Below are 18,346 nucleotides of genomic sequence, written 5' to 3'. Positions count from 1 at the left end.
GAATTTATTTTGAATTAATTTCATCCCATTGGTTCTGGTCCGTGAGAAGCTGCTGTTCCACAGGATCTCCAGGCCCCCACCTGGAGATTGGCAACCATGCTATTGTGAAGCATAGCGGGAGAGGCTATGCCCATGGGTATGAGGGACCAAGGGCATGAAGCACTTTCTGTGTGGCAGCCGGTACCCTGCACTGAGCCCCGTAACTGCAACACCAATAGAGACCCCCTGGAAGTGAATGGCAGCTGAGACTCCGAATTGCCCTCGTGGATGTTGGGCAGCCGCCATGAGGATCAGCAGCCATCATTTCCCCCTCTGAATGGCAGCTGCTGCTCGTAGAAGCCATTACTTGTGCCAGGGTCCCTGGCAGAGGTTTATAGGATTGCCAACCTCCAGGTGGCGTCTGGAGATCTCATGGAATTACAACTCACCTCCAGCCTTTTTGGAAGGTGGGTTCTATGATCTCATGCACCACTGAAATCTTTCCCCTCCCAAACGCTGCCCTCCTCAGGCTCCCCCCTCCAATCTCCAGGTATTTCCCAATCTGGAGCTGGCAACCCCACAGAGGAAGGGGATGGGGAATCAAGGGCGTGGGTGCCAGCGGAGGGCACAGGGGACAAGCAGGCCCAATCCTTCCCCCTGCACAAAATCCTGCAGCTGCCAAGCGTTTCTGGCTCTGAATGTTGTTCTTGAAGAGCTCCCAAAACACAGCCAGGCCAGAGTTGAGTTCAAGCCCTGCCCTCCGTTGATATTCTGGATTGGATTGAGGGGGTAATTTGGCTCAATGCAAGGTGGCTTCCTGGCCCCAGGATGGTGGGAGGCAGGTGGGGGCTGGGAGACGGGCACTGGGGGCTTCCTAAGCTCTTGCCAAATCTGTGCATACGATATGCATATTTGAGCTGGCTTTGCCACTAAACCCAACTTGATTGCAAAGATCAGCCTGGATAGAGACCAGCAGGAGGCATTAGGGCTTCCCAGTCCCACCACTCCCCCCTCTGCTCAACACAGCAGAAAGTGAAGAAAGTTCATTCTAGTTTCCACTTTGCAGATCCATCTGCTCCTATGGATGCCAGCCTCCAGGTGGACCCTGGGGATCCCCCCAATCTACAGCTCAGCTCCAGAATGCAGAGATCTCCTGGAGAAAACGGAGGCTTTCGCAGGTAGAATCTAGGACAGCCTTTTCCACCCCTTTGACTATGCAGGAGCCCCTGAAATACACTTTCAAGCTTCGAAGACCCCTGGAAGTGATGTCAGCTGGCCATGCCTCCCTGTCACACTCCCTGGAAGGGACATGTCACCAGAAGCGAAGAAGAAGAAGAAGAGTTGGTTCTTATATGCCGCCTTTCCCTACCTGAAGGAATCATAGAATCATAGAATCATAGAATCATAGAGTTGGAAGGGGCCATACAGGCCATCTAGTCCAACCCCCTGCTCAACGCAGGATTAGCCCTAAGCATCCTAAAGCATCCAAGAAAAGTGTGTATCCAACCTTTGCTTGAAGACCTCCAGTGAGGGGGCGCTCACCACCTCCTTAGGCAGCCTATTCCACTGCTGAACTACTCTGACTATGAAAAACTTTTTCCTGATATCTAGCCTATATCGTTGTACTTGAAGTTTAAACCCATTACTGCGTGTCCTTTCCTCTGCAGCCAGCAGAAACAGCATCCTGCCCTCCTCCAAGTGACAACCTTTCAAATACTTAAAGAGGGCTATCATGTCCCCTCTCAACCTCCTTTTCTCCAGGCTGAACATTCCCAAGTCCCTCAACCTATCTTCATAGGGCTTGGTCCATTGGCCCAAGGAGTCTCAATGCCAAGGAGTCTCAATGCGGCTTACATTCGCCTTCCCTTTCCTCTCCCCACAACAGACACCCTGTGAGGGAGGGGAGGTGGGGAGAGCCCTGAGATTAGTGCTCGGTCAGAACAGCTTTTTCAGTGTTTTGGGAAGCCCAAGGTCGCCTCTTGATGCTGAATAGCACACACACAAAGCTGCCTTCTGCCGAGTCAGACCACCAGCCGATCAAGGCCAGTCTGCTCTGTTCAGATGGACAGTGGCTGTCCAGGGCTTTGTATCACCACATCACCTGTTGCCTGGGCTCATGTTGAGATCTTTCACATCAATTGCTACCGGATCCCTTTAAAATCAAGATGTCAGAGACCGTCCACACAGCAATCAGATTTTCTGCCACTGAGCTAGTTTTTTTCTGCACTGTATTTTCATTTGGACATCGTAGGCCCCTCCTCCTAAACTGTTCCCCATCATTCCCCATCTAAATCGCATTATCTTTTTGTGTATTGGCAGCTAGGGGAGGGGGGAGGAAGGAGAGGGATCTGGTGGGGAGGGCTTGATTATTTATTGTAATACTAGAAAGTAAGCCCTCTGTAGCTAAAATACAGCGGGCGCTAGTGAATTTGGAGGAATAAGGAAGGAAAGGAAAGTAGAAGAGGGGATGGGAGTGAGAAAGGAGGGGAAGGGGTGGGTGAAGGGGTGGGTAGAAGGGAGAAAGAAAGGAGGGCATAAAGGCAGAAAGACAGGAAGGGGAAAAGAAAGGAAGTGAGAGGCAGAGAGAGGCAGGAAGTAGATAGAGAAATAGAGGAAGTCAGAAAGAGGAAGGAGGAAGGAAGGAAGGCTGGCAGGGAGATAGGTGGACTAGGAGTGGGGGGGGAAGGAGGGGGTTGCGAAGGGTCCGGTGGGGGGAGTGGCGAGGGGGTTGTGAATGGGGAGGTTGGAGGGGAAGAGCGTTGGGTGGAGAGGGGTGGGTGCGTAGTTGCGCAGATCGTGGAGGTGCCTGTGGGGGGTGTCCAGGTAAGACGGTGATGGGTGGGTGGGCGGGCAGGGGATCCATGGGGGGGCGGGGTGAGTTTTGAGGAGTTGGGGGGAAGAAGGCAACAGCTGGGTCGGCGGCTGGGGGGAGCACGGCGGTGACTTCTGGGGGTGGGTGGGTGGGTGGGTTGCTGGGAGGGGGGAAAGTGGTGCGGATTCTTCCACAGGCCTGGGACCACTATGGGTGCAGGCGAGGGTCAGGTTGGGTTAGCCCTGTGCATAATCAGAGGAGCCGGGCTTTCAGTGCCGGCTCCTCCTCCAAACTATAGCATCCCTGCAGGGAGGTCTTTCACCCCTGCCAGCTCTGAAGCTGACAGGGGCATCCCCCACCCCCACCATGGTGGGAGAGCAGCATGTTGCTCCCCACCATCGTGCAGTGGGGGGCCCATGACCCAGATCCCCCCCGCTACTGCTGCTGCTGCTGTCACTTCGGAGCGCTCCTGGTGCTTCTGGCACTGTGTTGCATGCGCAGGGCCATTGCACTGGGGCAGCCAACATGTGCTGGGGGAGCACCTTCCGGTGCATATGCGGGTAAGGGCGGGGCTTTTTGCCCCACTGCAACAGAACGGCTGCCGCCATGAATAATAGCTCTCTGTGTCTCAGTGAGAAGAAAAAGAAGAAGAACAGGAAGAGTTGGTTCTTATATGCCGCTTTTCCCTACCCGAAGGAGGCTCAAAGTGGCTTATAGTCGCCTTCCCTTTCCTCTCCCCACAACAGACACCCTGTGGGGTGGGTGAAGCTGAGAGAGCCCTGATATCGCTGCCCGGTCAGAACAGCTTTATCAGTGCCGTGGCGAGCCCAAGGTCACCCAGCTGGTTGCATGTGGGAGAGTGCAGAATCAAACCTGGCTTGCCAGATTAGAAGTCCACACTCCTAACCACTAGACCAAAGGCTGACTATACATATAGGCAATAAATAGATAAATAAATGTCTTTCTGACAGCCGGGGGGTGTAAACTCAATGGAGCTCAAGAACAGACATGCAGCAGAGCAAAGCATGGCACAAGGAAAGTGGGAGATGCTTCTCGAGGTTGTCGAACAGGCTCCCTGCAGGCAAAACAAAGGGGTGCTGTTAAGTGTTGTCTCTTAACAGCACCCCTCTTCTCCAAGGGATTTTCTCCAAGGAAACTGATCTTGGTCACCTGGAGATCAATGGTAATTATGGAAGATCTCCAGGCTCCAACGGGAGGTTAGGTCCCCTTTGCACACCTGCATTGATTAAGAAACAAGGGGTCTAAGTCCCCACTTCTACCTCGAGTGACACAGAAGCATGAAATGCTGCATGGCCCTTTGTCAAGGAACCCTGGCTGCTGAACCTCAGTTGCCCGACTGCCAGTTTGGTGTCAGACCAGCCATCCTTTGTTCTGGAATAGGGCTGACAGTGTGTTTGTATGCGGAATCAGGTCATCCTTGTCATGCTCGGTGCTCTTGGCTGCTGAATTGTTTGGGTGTGAAAAGTGACACCTGTATTGGATTTTCCTCTTACAGCTGTTAATGAAGCAGGCAGACAAATGTATTTATTTGTTGTGTGGGTGGGTGAGAAACAGAGAGAGAGAGGGAGAGGAGGGAGAGGGAGGGAAAGGCATGCAGCTCTGTTGTGGCTGTTCAATTAGGGCTTTGGCCCTTAAACCTTGTGGTGAACTGGGCATTGTGGTATCTTTGTTTGAAGAAATGTGCAAGTTGAAACTCCAACAAAGCTTTGTTGGTGGCCTTTGTTCCATCAAGGAGCTGCCTACAAGTGTCACAGGCTGGAGAGAAACAGAAGGAAAGACGGAGCATCCTTACTGTAATTTTTTTTTCTCAACAAAGGCTTTCTACGTGTTTTTTGGCTGCAGACCTTTCATAATTTTAGAGCATGAAATGAGGAGAATCTTATGTCCTTAGAACAGGGGTAGTCAAACTGTGGCCCTCCAGATGTCCATGGACTATAATTCCCATGAGCCCCTGCCAGCGAATGGGAATTGTAGTCCATGGACATCTGGAGGACCGCAGTTTGACTACCCTTGCCTTAGAACATATCAAGAATCATCCTGACTCAAGGTCATGAGAGCTCACCAGTGCCAAAGTCAGTTTTGGCATAAGATGAGGCAGGTTTTCTCACCTTTGGCACAAGTCTAAAGGGTGCTATTTGCTCCCATTGGGACCATTATACCATGATAAGGGTGATGATGGATTCCATATGTGAAGAGAAAAGTGGGAATGAAGCCTTCTCTACATTAGGCTGACGTCAGCGTTCCTTCCAGTGTTGCAAAGAATGATGTGTTTAGTCCTGAGTGCTTTCGACACAAATATTTGATCAGCTTTACTGCTGATTCTCTCACCTGGGATGGGAAGCATACAGGGTTGCGATGCTGGGCTGGGAAATGCCTAGAGATTTCAGGATGGAGCCCAGGGAGGGCCCTCATCCAGGTGTTAAATCCGTGGGTTCAGAGATTAGGACACTGAGAGTTCATGTCAGCTCTTTATTGTGACCCCAGCATGATGGTACAAGAGGCAAAACCTGAACTAGAAAACCTTTCCAATAGCCACAACTTATATACAGTACAGCACAATAGATCTTCTGGACAGTGCATGCTATTGGTCACTTTCAGTTTAAACTGACTGGATCCAGCAGACAGGATCTAGCCGTGCATTGGCAGATTACAGTGCAGGATTACAATCCTGCCTCGGACCTCACACTCAGTCCTTGGCAGGTCTACAGACGCAACATATAGTGCCAGAGGTCTAACCCCTAGAGCAGCCATCTCCTCCAGAGGAACTGATCTCTGTCATCTAGGACAGGGGTAGTCAACCTGTGGTCCTCCAGAAGTTCATGGACTACAATTCCTATGACAGGGGCTCATGGGAATTGTAGTCCATGAACATCTGGAGGACCACAGGTTGACTACCCCTGATCTAAGACATCATGGAAGGTTCATATTCAGCCTGTGCTGAAACAGCTGCGCTGGTTGCCAATTTCCTTCTGGATCAAGATCAGGGTTTTGATTTTGACATTTAAGGCCATACACGGCTTGGTTCCTACCTACCTGAGGGACCACCTACCCGCTTATGCCCCCCGCAGGGCTCTTCACTCAGCAGGTATGAATCTGCTGGTGGTCCCGAGCCACTGGGACATTCACCTGACCTCAACCAGGGCCAGGGCCTTTTTGGCCCTGGACCTAACCTGGTAGAATGAGCTCCCAGATGAGCTAAGGGCCCTGATGGAGCTATCAAGGTTCCGCAGGGCCTGTAAGATGGAGTTCTTCCACCAGGCGTTTGGATGGAGCCAGGGGGTGCCCAGAGTTACGAACTGGGGTCCCGCCCAATGTTGAGCACCATATATCCAGCGCAGAAGAGCTGTGCCTGAGTGAGTTTGGTTTTGAAGATGCAGCAGAAGATTAAAACAACAGATTAGAATAGAGGATAACTCTCATTTTAATGCCATCTGTGGGATTTGTTTTTTAGGATACATATTGTATGGAATTGTGGGTTTCAAGTTTTAGTCTATTTTATGGGGTACTTTTTTATTGCTTGTAAGCCACCTTGAGGTGACCTGGTCAGGGGAGGCAGGGTATAAATCAAATTTTAAGAAAATCTAGAGGATTTCCAGGCACTACCTGAAGGTTGGCAGTTCTAGAAACATATATGTCATCACTGAGCACGTGACTTCTTCAGCCAATCTGACTGAGCCTTGATCAGAAAAAACGTAAACACAGATTGTGCCTGCAAGAATGGGGAAGAGGTGTGGAGATGCTATATCGAGACCTCCAAAGTAGATGATTGGTGCCTTTGCCGAATTCCTGCTACTCTTGGAAGGCCCCATTTGTGGCATTGATAGGCGGCTGGAATCTTTCTCAGCCCTGGTCGTTCCCCGAAAACCCAGTAAGGAAGGGTGGGTGGCAGATTTCAAATGCTGTTAAATAATATAGCCGGTAACGTCAATGTGGTTGGCAACCAGTCTGCACACTTTTGAAAACTAGGCGGCGAGGCAGTCGAGGGAAAAGGGGAAATTACAGGCTGCACAAAAGACGGAAAGTAAAAAAGTGAACGCTCCATAAAAGAAAGTGGGCGACCATTATGGAGCAAAATGCCAACTCATTACAAAACAGCCCAATAAGAGAGAAATACAGCTCGGCCCGTAATAGCAGTTTACAAGGGAACATTGTATTGCAACATAACGGTGGCGCTATAATTTGCTCTAACAACTCCAATTATGCCTTTTATTGATTTGGCAACACATTTAATAGGAGTAGCCACACCTCTTGTGTTACAAATCATTAAAGGTGTTGAACAGTGTAATTTTAAAATTGTCCTTCTCCTACAGATGTCAGTATGACAGCGTAATTTCCCCCCCGATTTCTGCCATGTAAACACATCGCGCCGCAACAATTTCCCCTTTACAAAGCAGAAATTGTGGCAGGCAGGGTATTTTATTTTATTTATTTATATTTGGAGGGGGGGATGCATGTGTGTGCAGCGAAAGCCATTTAATATTTCTTAACCCTCAGTCTGCCTTCCTAATTGCTAGGATTTTGTTTATTCCTGTTTCTCTTTACAAAAAAGATAGAAATCAAACATACTGTTTCACCATCTTCCACGAGACCTTAATTGCTACTTAAATCTTCAATATGTCCTTTTGTGTTGAAGCGCTGGGTTTGTTTTTTTTTTTTTTAACTTTTCTTTTGGTTTAATTTGAAACTGTTTCGTCTCTGAGATGAGAATTTCAGAGACGGGGGAAAGCCAGCCCATTTCTTGCAGCACTTTGATTGTCAAGGCCGTGTTGCTAGCTCAATTCCTGCAGATTTATGATTTCAGAGGCAACTTTCTTCTTCTTTTCCTCTTCTTCTTCTCTTGTTTTTGCGGGGGAAGCGGAAGCAGCCAGTCCAGTTCCCCTTAGGTGGGATGTGCGACGGCCACTGCAGATGTGGCCAAGAGGCAAGGATAAAGGCCAAGTGCCTCTTCAGAACAGGGCCCATGGCTGACAGGCCGCCTCCTTCGCCCTCTGCGGCTGGGCAGAATTAAGACTTAATGAAAGACTTTCCAAAGGCTTGCAACTGAAACCATGTTGCATTAGCAGGTGAGGATGGCCGTGTGGATTTGAGGGCTTTAATGCCGAAAGCCAAGAGGCCTCAAGCACATGGCTCTGTTGGTTGCTATGACGACCGGGCCTACCTATTCTTCCTAAGCCTCTGGGCCAGTTGCCAGACTCTGTGCGCGTGCGCATGTTGAAGCCGGCAGCTAGGGTCTGGTGGCCAAAAGTGGGCATTGTTTTTTTGACTAACAGGAACAGTGTTGCTGTCACTACATGTGCATGTGTGAATTCCACAAGCCACGTGCAATAGTGCCTAGCTTAAGCTGACCAGATTCTTACCAAGATAAAGCGGGACACCATCCCGGGAGGGGGCCAGCCTGGCCCGAAGGTCACGGGGCGGAGGTGGCGGCCCAGGCCCAGCTGAGCTCCCTCCCGCCTTCCCTCCGGCTGGGCTCACCTGGCCGCCCGTGAGGACGCACACTTCCCTACACCCTCCTCGCAGCCCCCTTAAGCTCAGCAGGGAAGAAAAGGCAGCAGAGAAGTGAAGGGGACAGGCCGAGAGAGAGACAGAGAGAGCAGCGACCCGACGGACAGCCCACCAGCCCAGCGAGCAAGTGACTCCTGCGGCTCCCGGGAAAGCGCCACCACTTGCAGGGGGAGGAGAGGCGCTGGACGGTAGCACGGGCTGGGCCCGGAGGCACGTCTGGCCACCCCAGCCTGCCCTCCAGCCCTTCCGTCTGGCCGTCCATCCGCTAGCGCCTGGGTCTCGCCCACCCATCTTGCTCATGGCCTTGGAGGCGGTGCGCCGGTGGAGGCAGCCGTCGAGGGGGCCGGGCCGCATCCTGCTCGAGCTGGCAGGCAGGCAGCTGTCGGGGCGCAGCCCGGAAGGGAGCAAAGCAGGTGGGTGGGCAGGAGGGAGGCGGGCGAGCAGTGAGCGCCGTCCGTCCAGGCTGGGCTCACTTTCTCGTGCAGCTTCTGCTCCTGGTTGCGCTGGGGCTGTAGGACTTGGGCACGCTCCTTGACCTCGTTGGCCTCCTGCTGCAGCGCCTGGAGCCTGGAGCCCACACAGCAGGGGCCGGCCTCACCGGATCCTGCGGCCGGCCAGCAGATTTTTTAAAATTTGGATTTTTGTAAAAGGATGTGGGAAACAGGACAAGTTGCTGAATATTGGGATGGTCCCACCAAAATCGTTATGTCTGGTCACCTTAGCCTAGCTGCAATTGGTGCTTTGCCTAGCTGCAATTCAGCAGTTCATTTGTGGCAGGTTTCTGGAAGTTGACAACCCTGAATGTCTGCATAGATCAGGGTAATCAAACTGTGGCTGTCCGGAGGCCTGGACAGCCACAGTTTGGCCACTTCTGGCATAGGTAGACTGCTTTCAGATTTTGCTAGTTTTCTGTGCTAAGGGATGGTTTACATTCTCTATACCAGGGGTAGTCAAACTGCAGCCCTCCAGATGTCCATGGACTACAATTCCCATGAGCCCCTGCCAGCATTTGCTGGGGGGCTGCAGTTTGACTACCCCCGCTCTTATCCATCCCGCTGCAGGCAGAAAAGATCCATTTTGCTTTCCCTTCTTCCGTGTGTGAATCAGACTTGCTTTATTTTATACCATCTTCTATTTCTTTTGCCTGACAGAGATGCATTTATCAGCGCTATTTGTTCATCAACAAGTCAGCATTATACATACATCATTATGCAGAAATGATGCTCATTGTACAAATAAATGCAGTGGGCATTAAATATAAAACATTGGGAGGACCAACCGGGGTGGGGTAGGTGGTGGGTGGGGAGGCATTTGGCTTGTGCCTCAAGCTCAAAGGGAACCTTTAGTATAGGCACCTATTCATTATTTGGCATTTAATACTCTCCCATCCTCCTGGCAAATAGATGGGGAAGAAATGGAGGTAGTGACAGATTTTATTTTCCTGGGCTCTAAGATCACTGCAGATTACTGCAGCAAAGAAATGAAAAGACGCTTGCTCCTGGGGAGGAAAGCTATGGCAAATCTAGACAGTATCTTAAAAAGCAGAGACATCACCCTGCCAACAAAAGTGCGTTTAGTCAAGGCTATGGTCTTCCCAGTTGCAATGTATGGCTGTGAAAGTTGGACCATAAGGAAGGCCAAGCATCAAAGAATTGAGGCTTTTGAACTCTGGTGCTGGAGAAGACTCTTGTGAGTCCCTTGGACTGCAAGGTGAACAAATCAGTCAGTCCTAGAGGTGACTTAAGCTCAGCAGGGAAGAAAAGGCAGCAGAGGTGAAGGGGATGAGCCCTGAATGCTCCTTAGAAGGCCAGATCCTGAAGATGAAACTCAAATACTTTGGCCACCTCATGAGAAGGAAGGACTCCCTGGAGAAAAGCCTAATGCTGGGAGCGATCGAGGGCAAAAGAAGAAGGGGACGACAGAGAATGAGGTGGCTGGATGGAGACACTGGAGCAGTTGGTGCAAACTTAAATGGACTTCAAGGAATGGTAGAGGACAGGAAGGCCTGGAGGATCATTGTCCATGGGGTCGTGATGGGTCAGACACGACTTCGCACCTAACAACAACAACAACAACCATCCCTGGCCACAGTCTCTGTCACTGCTGTTAAACAAGCCCCCAGCCAGGGTGAGGGATTCCCCTGCCCTGCTCTTATTACCCACCACCATACTGAACAGCGGCAGGGAGATATTTAAAGAAAAATGATGCTAGCTGTGACATCATGTCACTTTTGGTAAGAAACAGGAAGCAACAAAGGGTAGCTCTAGGAATCACTGGAAACATTACTTTTTTTCATTGTTTCTAGCAATTCCTATATCCCCTTGGTTTTACTACCAGAAAAGATGTAAGACCAAAGCCAGTTTCTCAGCCTCCTCCTGTCCCTGCCCACAGCCCTCCTGCCAGTTGCACTCCCCGGCAACCGTATTGCTAAACTGGACATGTGGGATACATTCATGGGCAGAGGAGGGTGCAATTAGCATGGCAGCTTCGTGATGTCAGATCCAGCATGACCGGATCAGGTGATGCTCTAGCGTTCTCCCCAAATTCACAATCCTAATGTATCAGATGTTGTAATTTTTAAATTTTAATTATGGCAAGGGATCTCAATAATGGAAAGTGCTTTTCTGGACCTCTCAGAGGACACAAATTTACTTTATTTTTTATGTTAGTTCTTTGAATTTCTAGACTGCTCTCCCTGCTGAAATTGACTCGGGGCCGTGAACAACATGTATAAAAACAGCGCAGTTCAAAATCAAAATTCAGAATTTTAAAATCATTTCTAAAACACTTCTAGCAACTCTGCCCACAGATATAATATTCTGTGCGAGTACAGGAGGGAGGCCAGAACAGTGTTGTTGGTAGTCATTTTATTGGTCTCAAGCCCAGGCCTGGTGGAAGACCTCCGTTTTGCAGGCCTGCTGAACTCACTGAGTCCCAACTGGGCCCTGATGTTTTCTGGGAGCTCATTCCATCAGGCAGGAGCCAAAGCCGAGAAGGCCTTGGCTCTGGTCAAGGCCAGACAGATCTCTTTGGAGCCATGGACCACTAACCTGTTGGTATTGGCTGAGCACAAGGCTCTTCTGCCGATGTATTTGGAGAGGCAGTCCCATAGATATGCTGGGCCCAGACCCTGGATGGCCTTAAAGATTAAAGCCAGCACCTTAAACCTGACCTGGAATGCAATTGGAAGCCAGTGCAGCTGTCAGAGGTCAAGTTGGATGTGAGCCCTCCAAGAAGTTATAGTTAGGACTTGGGCTGCCACATTTTGCACCAATACATTCCTTGAAAAGTTTCAGCGTATTTTGGGAGTTAGAGTCATAGAATCATAGAGTTGGAAGGGACCTCCTGGGTCATCTAGTCCAACCCCCTGCACTTTGCAGGACACTCACATCCCAATCACTCATCTACTGAAACCTGCCACCCCTTTGCCTTCACAGAATCAGCCTCTTTGTCAGATGACTATCTAGCCTCTGTTTAAAAATCTCCAAAGATGGAGAACCCACCACCTCCCGAGGAAGCCTGTTAGACAAGGATCTGCGAATTTCAGATCTCCAGTGCTGTGAATCTGGGTAGCCCTGGGCCAGTTACGTGCTGTCAGGGATGTTCCTCGCTGGTAATGTAAAAGTAGTCATAGGTACTTGCCACGTGTGGCTTTTTGGAAATGATCACACACATTCCATGGTATAAAGGATTTAAAAAAGAGAGATTTCCACACATATGCAGCATGATAATGAAGATTGGATCATTCCTTGCTAGAATAACAAATCAGTCCTTTGGGTTCAATTGTCATTCACAAAAACAAGGGGAAATAAAAATGTTAAGATTAGTGACTAATGGCAGGCATGTTCCCAGTTGTGGAAAGAAATAATTAGAAGAGACCGGTGGCCAGCCCCATCCGTCCTGAGAGCGTAATGCAAATGTTTGCCGCCTTGGGAGCCCTTTTTAGGTGGAAAGGTGGCATAGAAATATTCTAAATAGATAAATGGATGTGCAGAATGAACTGGGCTCAAAAGACCAGGTCACAACATCAGGGCATGCTAGCAACTCAACACACCAAATGCACACGAACTCTTACAAATGAAGACATGTATTACTTGAAACTCCTGAGGGTGAGGGAGGGTATTGTTCAGACCATTTCTTAGTCCAACCTCCCTCACAAGACAAGTCGCTGTCCAACCTTCAGATGGGGCCTTCAGCTCTGCACACTACAGAGATCAGTTCCCACGAGGAAGGGGGGCGCTGGCATCGCCCTTCCGCTGAGCTCCTTCCCTTTCCACCCGCCCCAAGCACTGCCCCCAAAGCTTCAAGAATGTTTCAAGCTGGAGCTGGTGAGTCACAAGGGCTGCCCTGGCTTCATGGGGAAAGTTGAATTTAAAATATGCTGGTGAGATGCACCCTACAAACAAACCTGCAAACTCAACCATGAAAATTGGGGTGCCCCGTCCACTGACAAACATATAAACAAGCATAAAAGAAATCGAACATAGAAGCTTTGCTCATACCTGGCTACAATCCTCAGGAGTCAGCTAGGCCCCAAATCAATCCGGACTGAGGTTTCTGGGGCTTGTTTCCATTGCTCTTCATTTTGTATGCCTTGATGTAGATTGTCTCTTCAGTTAATAAATATTGTATTAGTAAGTGCCAAAATGTCCCTTGTTGTGGGGCCAACCCTCAGTGGGTTGGGCCTGATTTCACCTAAAAAGGAGAACCAAATATTTGTGTACTTATGTCTAACCATATAGGTTTGCCAACTCCAGGTTGGGAAATACTTGGAGATTTTGAGGGTGGAGCCTGAGAAAAGGGGAGTTTGGGAAGGAAACGGTCAGATTATAAAACCACAGAGTTCATCTTCCAAAGTGGCCATTTTCTCCAGAAGAACTCACCTGGAGGTCTGTTGTAATAGCAGGAGATCTCCAACCACCACCTGGATGTTGACAATGCCGCCTCCACAGCCAGGCTCCCTGGTACACTGCAAAGACATGCTATGGTGAGTTGAACAGGGCTCCACAAACTTAATGAGCCGGTGGGGAATTTTGGAATGTTAAGGAACAGGGAGGGGGCACCACCACAAAATGGGTGTCATTGGGGCGGGGGGGGGGGGGGGGTTACACAAAATGGCTGCTGGGTGAAGCTGAGGACAGTCATAGAATGCCTGGGCAGCCTTCCCTCAAATGGACCTCCCCGTTCACTCCAGACATACTCGGAGGTCCTGATTAGGTGCCCTCACCACCTGAAGCGAGACGGGTGGTGGCAGCCTAAGAAAGGGCCTTTACAGCCAACTTTGGTACATTTTCCCACAGAGCTTTGTGTGTTTCGCTCTATCGGTGTCTTTCACCAGCAGTCGGAAAGCTTTTTATTCCATTTGGTATATACCTAGGTTTGGTTATTGGCCCTCCTCTCTGGTTCTGGTGTTGTTTATGTGTTTTTCTTGCATTACTTTGTCAGACCAGGCCTAACCAACAGCATCTGCAGGGCCCCTGCTGCCTCCCTCCCTCCCTCCCTCCCAGAACTCCTTCAGTGCGCTCTGCTCATGGACCTGTTTGCACTGTTTGCACTAGGGTTGTGCGATTCAGCAACCAAAGCAGCTGTTCCCACCGGTAGCAGCCAGCGCACGTCGCTGAGGCGCAGCGCGGCACTGGCTGCTACCAGCGGAAACGGCTGCTTTGGCTGCCGAATCGCACAACCCTAGACTTTGCACTGTTACAAGTATCAGTATTAATCTTATGGCTATCTGTTATGTATTGTTTATATGCTTTATGTAAACCGCCCTGAGCCTCCGGGGAAGGCGGTATATAAATATAAATAAATAAATAAAATAAATTTATAATAAAATTTAATTTTTCCATTTGAAATTGTTTTGATGTTTTTCTGTATGGAGCGCTGGGGATCCTAATCAGGTGAAAAGGCAGCATAAGATTGCTCTAAATAAATAAACAAGTTCCAAGCCAGACCTCCTCCTCTGAGGTAGCCAGCTGTTTTCAACTGGGCATTCCCTTTAGACACAAAGGTATTCCCTGCCCAGAAGTCTCCAGGCCAGATGTCTCTCAGTGGGGGTGTTTTGTAGGGGAGAGGGGCATAGATGTTATTGAGTCATTGGCCCCAACCAAAAGCTTGGCCGAAGAGCTCTGTCCTGCAGGCCCTGCGGAACTGTGCCCACTCCGACAGGGCCTGGATCTCCTCCAGGAGCCCATTTCACCAAGTAGGGGCCAAGACTGAAAACAGGCTAGAGTCTGTATGATGTACTGGTTAGAAGGTTGGACTTGGACTGCGGGAGACGGGTTCAAATTCCCACTCTGCTTTCAAGTTCCACACGTGATTTGGGGCCAGCTTTTCTCTCAGCTTAACCTACCTCACAGAGTTGTTGTGAGAAGAAAATGGAGAAGAAGAGTTGGTTCTCTACCCAAAGTCATCTCAAAGTGGCTTACATTTGCCTGATATGACTGAAGAAGAAGAATTGGTTCTTATATGCTGCTTTTCTCTAGCCAAAGGAGTCTCAAAGCGGCTTCCAGTCGCCTTCCCTTTCCTCTCCCCACAACAGGCACCCTGTGAGGGAGGGGAGGCTGAGAGAGCCCTGAGATTACTGAAGAAGAAGAGTTGGTTCTTCTATGCCGCTTTTCTCTCCCCAATGGAGGCTCAAAGTGGCTTCCAGTCGCCTTCCCTTTCCTCTCCCCACCACAGACACCCTGTGAGGGAGGGGAGGCTGAGAGAGCCCTGAGATTACTGAAGAAGAAGAAGAGTTGGTTCTTATATGCCGCTTTTCTCTACCCAAAGCAGTCTCAGAGCGGAGGAGGAGGAGAGAGCCTTGTGTGTCCCCCTGAGCTCATTATGGAAATCCCGTGATACTCAGCATAGGTGTTTGAGAGAAGGTGGGACTATCAGGGCAAATTCCAGACCAACTCCCCCCCCCCCCCTTACAGACTTTCCTTTCTGGGAACTGATCACTGTGTCGTCTGGGTATCACTTGCAATTCTGGGAGATCCCCAGGCTCCACCTGGACGGTGGCAACCCTAGTAGAGAAGAGGCTTCCCAAATGCCTCCACCACCCCCCCCCCCCCAGTTCTGAATGCTGAACTGAAATGTGTAGATTGCCCCCTGGAGGTCTAGGCTGGGAACTAGGTCGCAAGATTTTGGGTGGAGGGGCCTGAGGAAGGCACTGCAGAACAGGTGTGGGGCCAGAGAGTTCCCCTTCCAAAGCAGCCCTTTTCTCCAGGGGAACTGATCACTATTGCCTGGAGCCCCAGTACCATTCCAGGCGATCTCCCGCTACTCCCTGGAGGGTGGCAACCCTAGCCCCTATAGCTCCAGCCCTGTTAATAATCTTGGAGTCGATGCATTAGCCCCGAGCTCTCTAAGCGTGCTGGCCGATCCAACCCTTGCCCGTCGCCCTGGCCAGCCACGCAGGGCCTGCTTCCACGGCTGGCCGAAGGGCCCGCGGCCCCGAGCTCTCCCGTTCGGCAACTGCAGCCCGCTCCATTTTCAGACGTCACTCTGAATTATTTTCAATGAACACTTCTATATCTCATGTCAGCTCTCAGTTCGAACCCATCACCGAGTGGCGAGGCTGTTGACGTGCCGCCCATGCTGATGAGGCCTCCCCCGCCACTTCCGCAGGTTTCCTATTAACCTTTCCTTTTACCGGCGTCCCCCCTGCTCCCCCACCCCCCACCCTCCCTGCATTGTCCTGCTGCATTTTGTAGCACTGGATAAAAATAGCTGCCCGTGGCCGAACAGACTGGAACATTTACATCCTCTTCCTCGAAGCCAAAAATCGAAAGTAGACCAGTCCCCCGCTCCATTCACTCCCTGGGCTTACCCCCCAACTCATTTTACCAGTCCCCACCCCATCTCATCGGCCTTTTGAATGCATTGCTTAATCCTTTGTTTAATTTTTGCCTTTTGCATTGCTGAGCCTAAGAAATTGTAACCCTTTCTCCTCCAAGGAAAACAAGAAGGCTCAAGGGCTGAAAGACCATGCAAAGTTGGAGGCATTTCAGGTTGGGGTGAGCTTGCAAGGGGGGTGTAAAGGTGCATTGTTTTGTGTGCCATACGCCTCCTGGTTGTCACCTCCGGGCAAGCAGGGTTTGCTGGATGTTAGATGCGTTATGAAATCTCCCAAGAAATACCACCACCCCTCTGAGTAACCCTTTTTTTTGTTTGCCCCTTCAAAATCCCTCCAGCGTTTTGCAGATTTGCTTGATGTAATGGACCAGAGTTTATTCTAGCACATTGCTGGAGTGACAGAAAGTCTCTCTGTGTGGATCGAAATGCATCCGGTCGTTTTGTTACCTGTGTCATCTTTTGCGTTGCTCCTAGCATCCTTGTATATTTTCTGCTGAGATATTGGTGCTCCCAGCCCTGGCCTGCATGGAGCACTTGGGTGGGAGCCCGCCAAGGAAGTCTGAGGCAGCTTTGCAGGGGCAGGCACTGGCAGGCCACTTTTGCTCCTCTCTTGTCTGGAAAACCTTCCAGGGGTTGTCAAGAATGCCTGTGCCACCCCCCACCCTGGCCCATTGCTGCTCTCAGAAGGCCAAGTGATTCAGAACCTAAATCTGGGGGAAAATCTGGACAGGGAGCATTTCATAAACCTCTCTCCTCTCATTAATAGAATGTGCATCAGATATAGAAATGGTCAAACAATTGGGTTAGTGACCCTTTTGCAAGTTTATTTTGCCTTTTTTATACCTTGCCCTTTTCCTCCAATGGCAACCCAGAGGGACTTACATAACTCTCCTCTCCTTCACTTTATCCTCACAACAGTCCTGTGAGGTAGGTTATGTGCCTGGCCTAAGGTCACCGAGATCCTTGTCCAACACCGCAGCCCAGGGGTCGTTCCCCACTTTTCTGGGCCTGTGGGCATCTTTGGAATTCTAACAGAGCCTGGTGGGCAACTAGAGAGGGATCCATGCACACAAGAACCCCAAGTGCAGGGAGAAGAGCAGAAACTGAATCAATCAGGGATAGAGGAGAGAGAAAAGGAAGCCAAGGCAGTAGTGCCAGCAGTCCCCAAATGACATTGTTTGAATCTGTCCAGTCCATCAGATGTCCGGTGACCACTCAGACGCCCTGCTGGGGAAGAGCCCCACATGCTCCCCTCTACTTCCTAACTCCCCTCTACTTCCCCTCTACTTCCTAACTCCCCTCTACTTCCTAACACCAGGAAAGGGGCTGGTGGGGACTGTGGGTCTCAGGGTCACCAGGCTGTGCAGCCTTGCCTGGATCTCAGTTGCAACCAACATAGTGGAATGTTTGACAAACTAGTTGTCTTTCCAAGGTCTGCATATGTCCCTTGTACAAAGGCAGAAGAAGGATTGGCTGTACATGGGCATGATCATGGGCTTTCCTGTGACTTCAGCCACCAATGCTTCCCTTCCCACATCCCCTAGCTCTACCCATTTTTAAAATATGTTACAGTGCCCTCCTAAACATACCCTTTGAAATCTATTGAAATCCAGTGAAGTCAAAGGTATAATTCAGGGGTAGTCAAACTGCGGCCCTCCAGATGTCCATGGACTACAATTCCCATGAGCCCCTGCCAGCGAATGCTGGCAGGGGTTCATGGGAATTGTAGTCCATGGACATCTGGAGGGCCGCAGTTTGACTACCCCGGAAGGAGAGAGCGCCTTTCCTTGCTGGGAAACTCCCTTAGAGCAAGCATTCTCTTACTAGTAACACGCTGGTAACCAGCTGCCACCACTCAAGTCCTCCGAAGAACAACCAGACCAGGGGTGTCCAAACTGTGGCATGTGCTGGCAGCGGCTCATGGGAATTGTAGTCCATGGATATCTGGAGAGCCACGGTTTGCCCATCTCGAATGTAGACTGACCCACCGAGACAATTTCCTCCTAGGACAGCATTAGAACGATAGCACAGTGACATGTTAGAATCCCTAGAAAACACCGTAGAACCAATTGTGCAGTGCCTGTGTGATTGAGCACGTGCAGTAAAGATTAAGAGCAATATCCCAGATAATTAAATTGTACTAAGTGCAGCCAAACAATGTCTTCATAAGAAGGTTTATTATAAAAGGCA

At 50.2% G+C, this 18,346-nt stretch overlaps 1 long non-coding RNA gene across 1 annotated transcript in view; it reads right to left on the bottom strand.

Annotated features, from left to right (window-relative positions):
- Window positions 1-13,333, bottom strand: part of LOC143824894 (uncharacterized) — a 29,342-nt gene extending 16,009 nt beyond the window's left edge. Inside the window, exons 1-2 of the long non-coding RNA XR_013226906.1 lie at window positions 13,201-13,333; window positions 12,820-13,012 (exon numbers count right to left, since the gene is read on the bottom strand). This is a non-coding gene — a long non-coding RNA (uncharacterized LOC143824894). The remainder of the gene's footprint in view (window positions 1-12,819; window positions 13,013-13,200) is intronic.
- Between the last annotated feature and the right edge of the window lie 5,013 nt (window positions 13,334-18,346).

Source organism: Paroedura picta, chromosome 15 (genome assembly GCF_049243985.1).
Source record: "Paroedura picta isolate Pp20150507F chromosome 15, Ppicta_v3.0, whole genome shotgun sequence".
Lineage (NCBI taxonomy): Eukaryota > Metazoa > Chordata > Lepidosauria > Squamata > Gekkonidae > Paroedura > Paroedura picta.
Note: the sequence above shows the minus strand (reverse complement) of the source record. Positions and strands in the feature narration are given on the sequence as shown.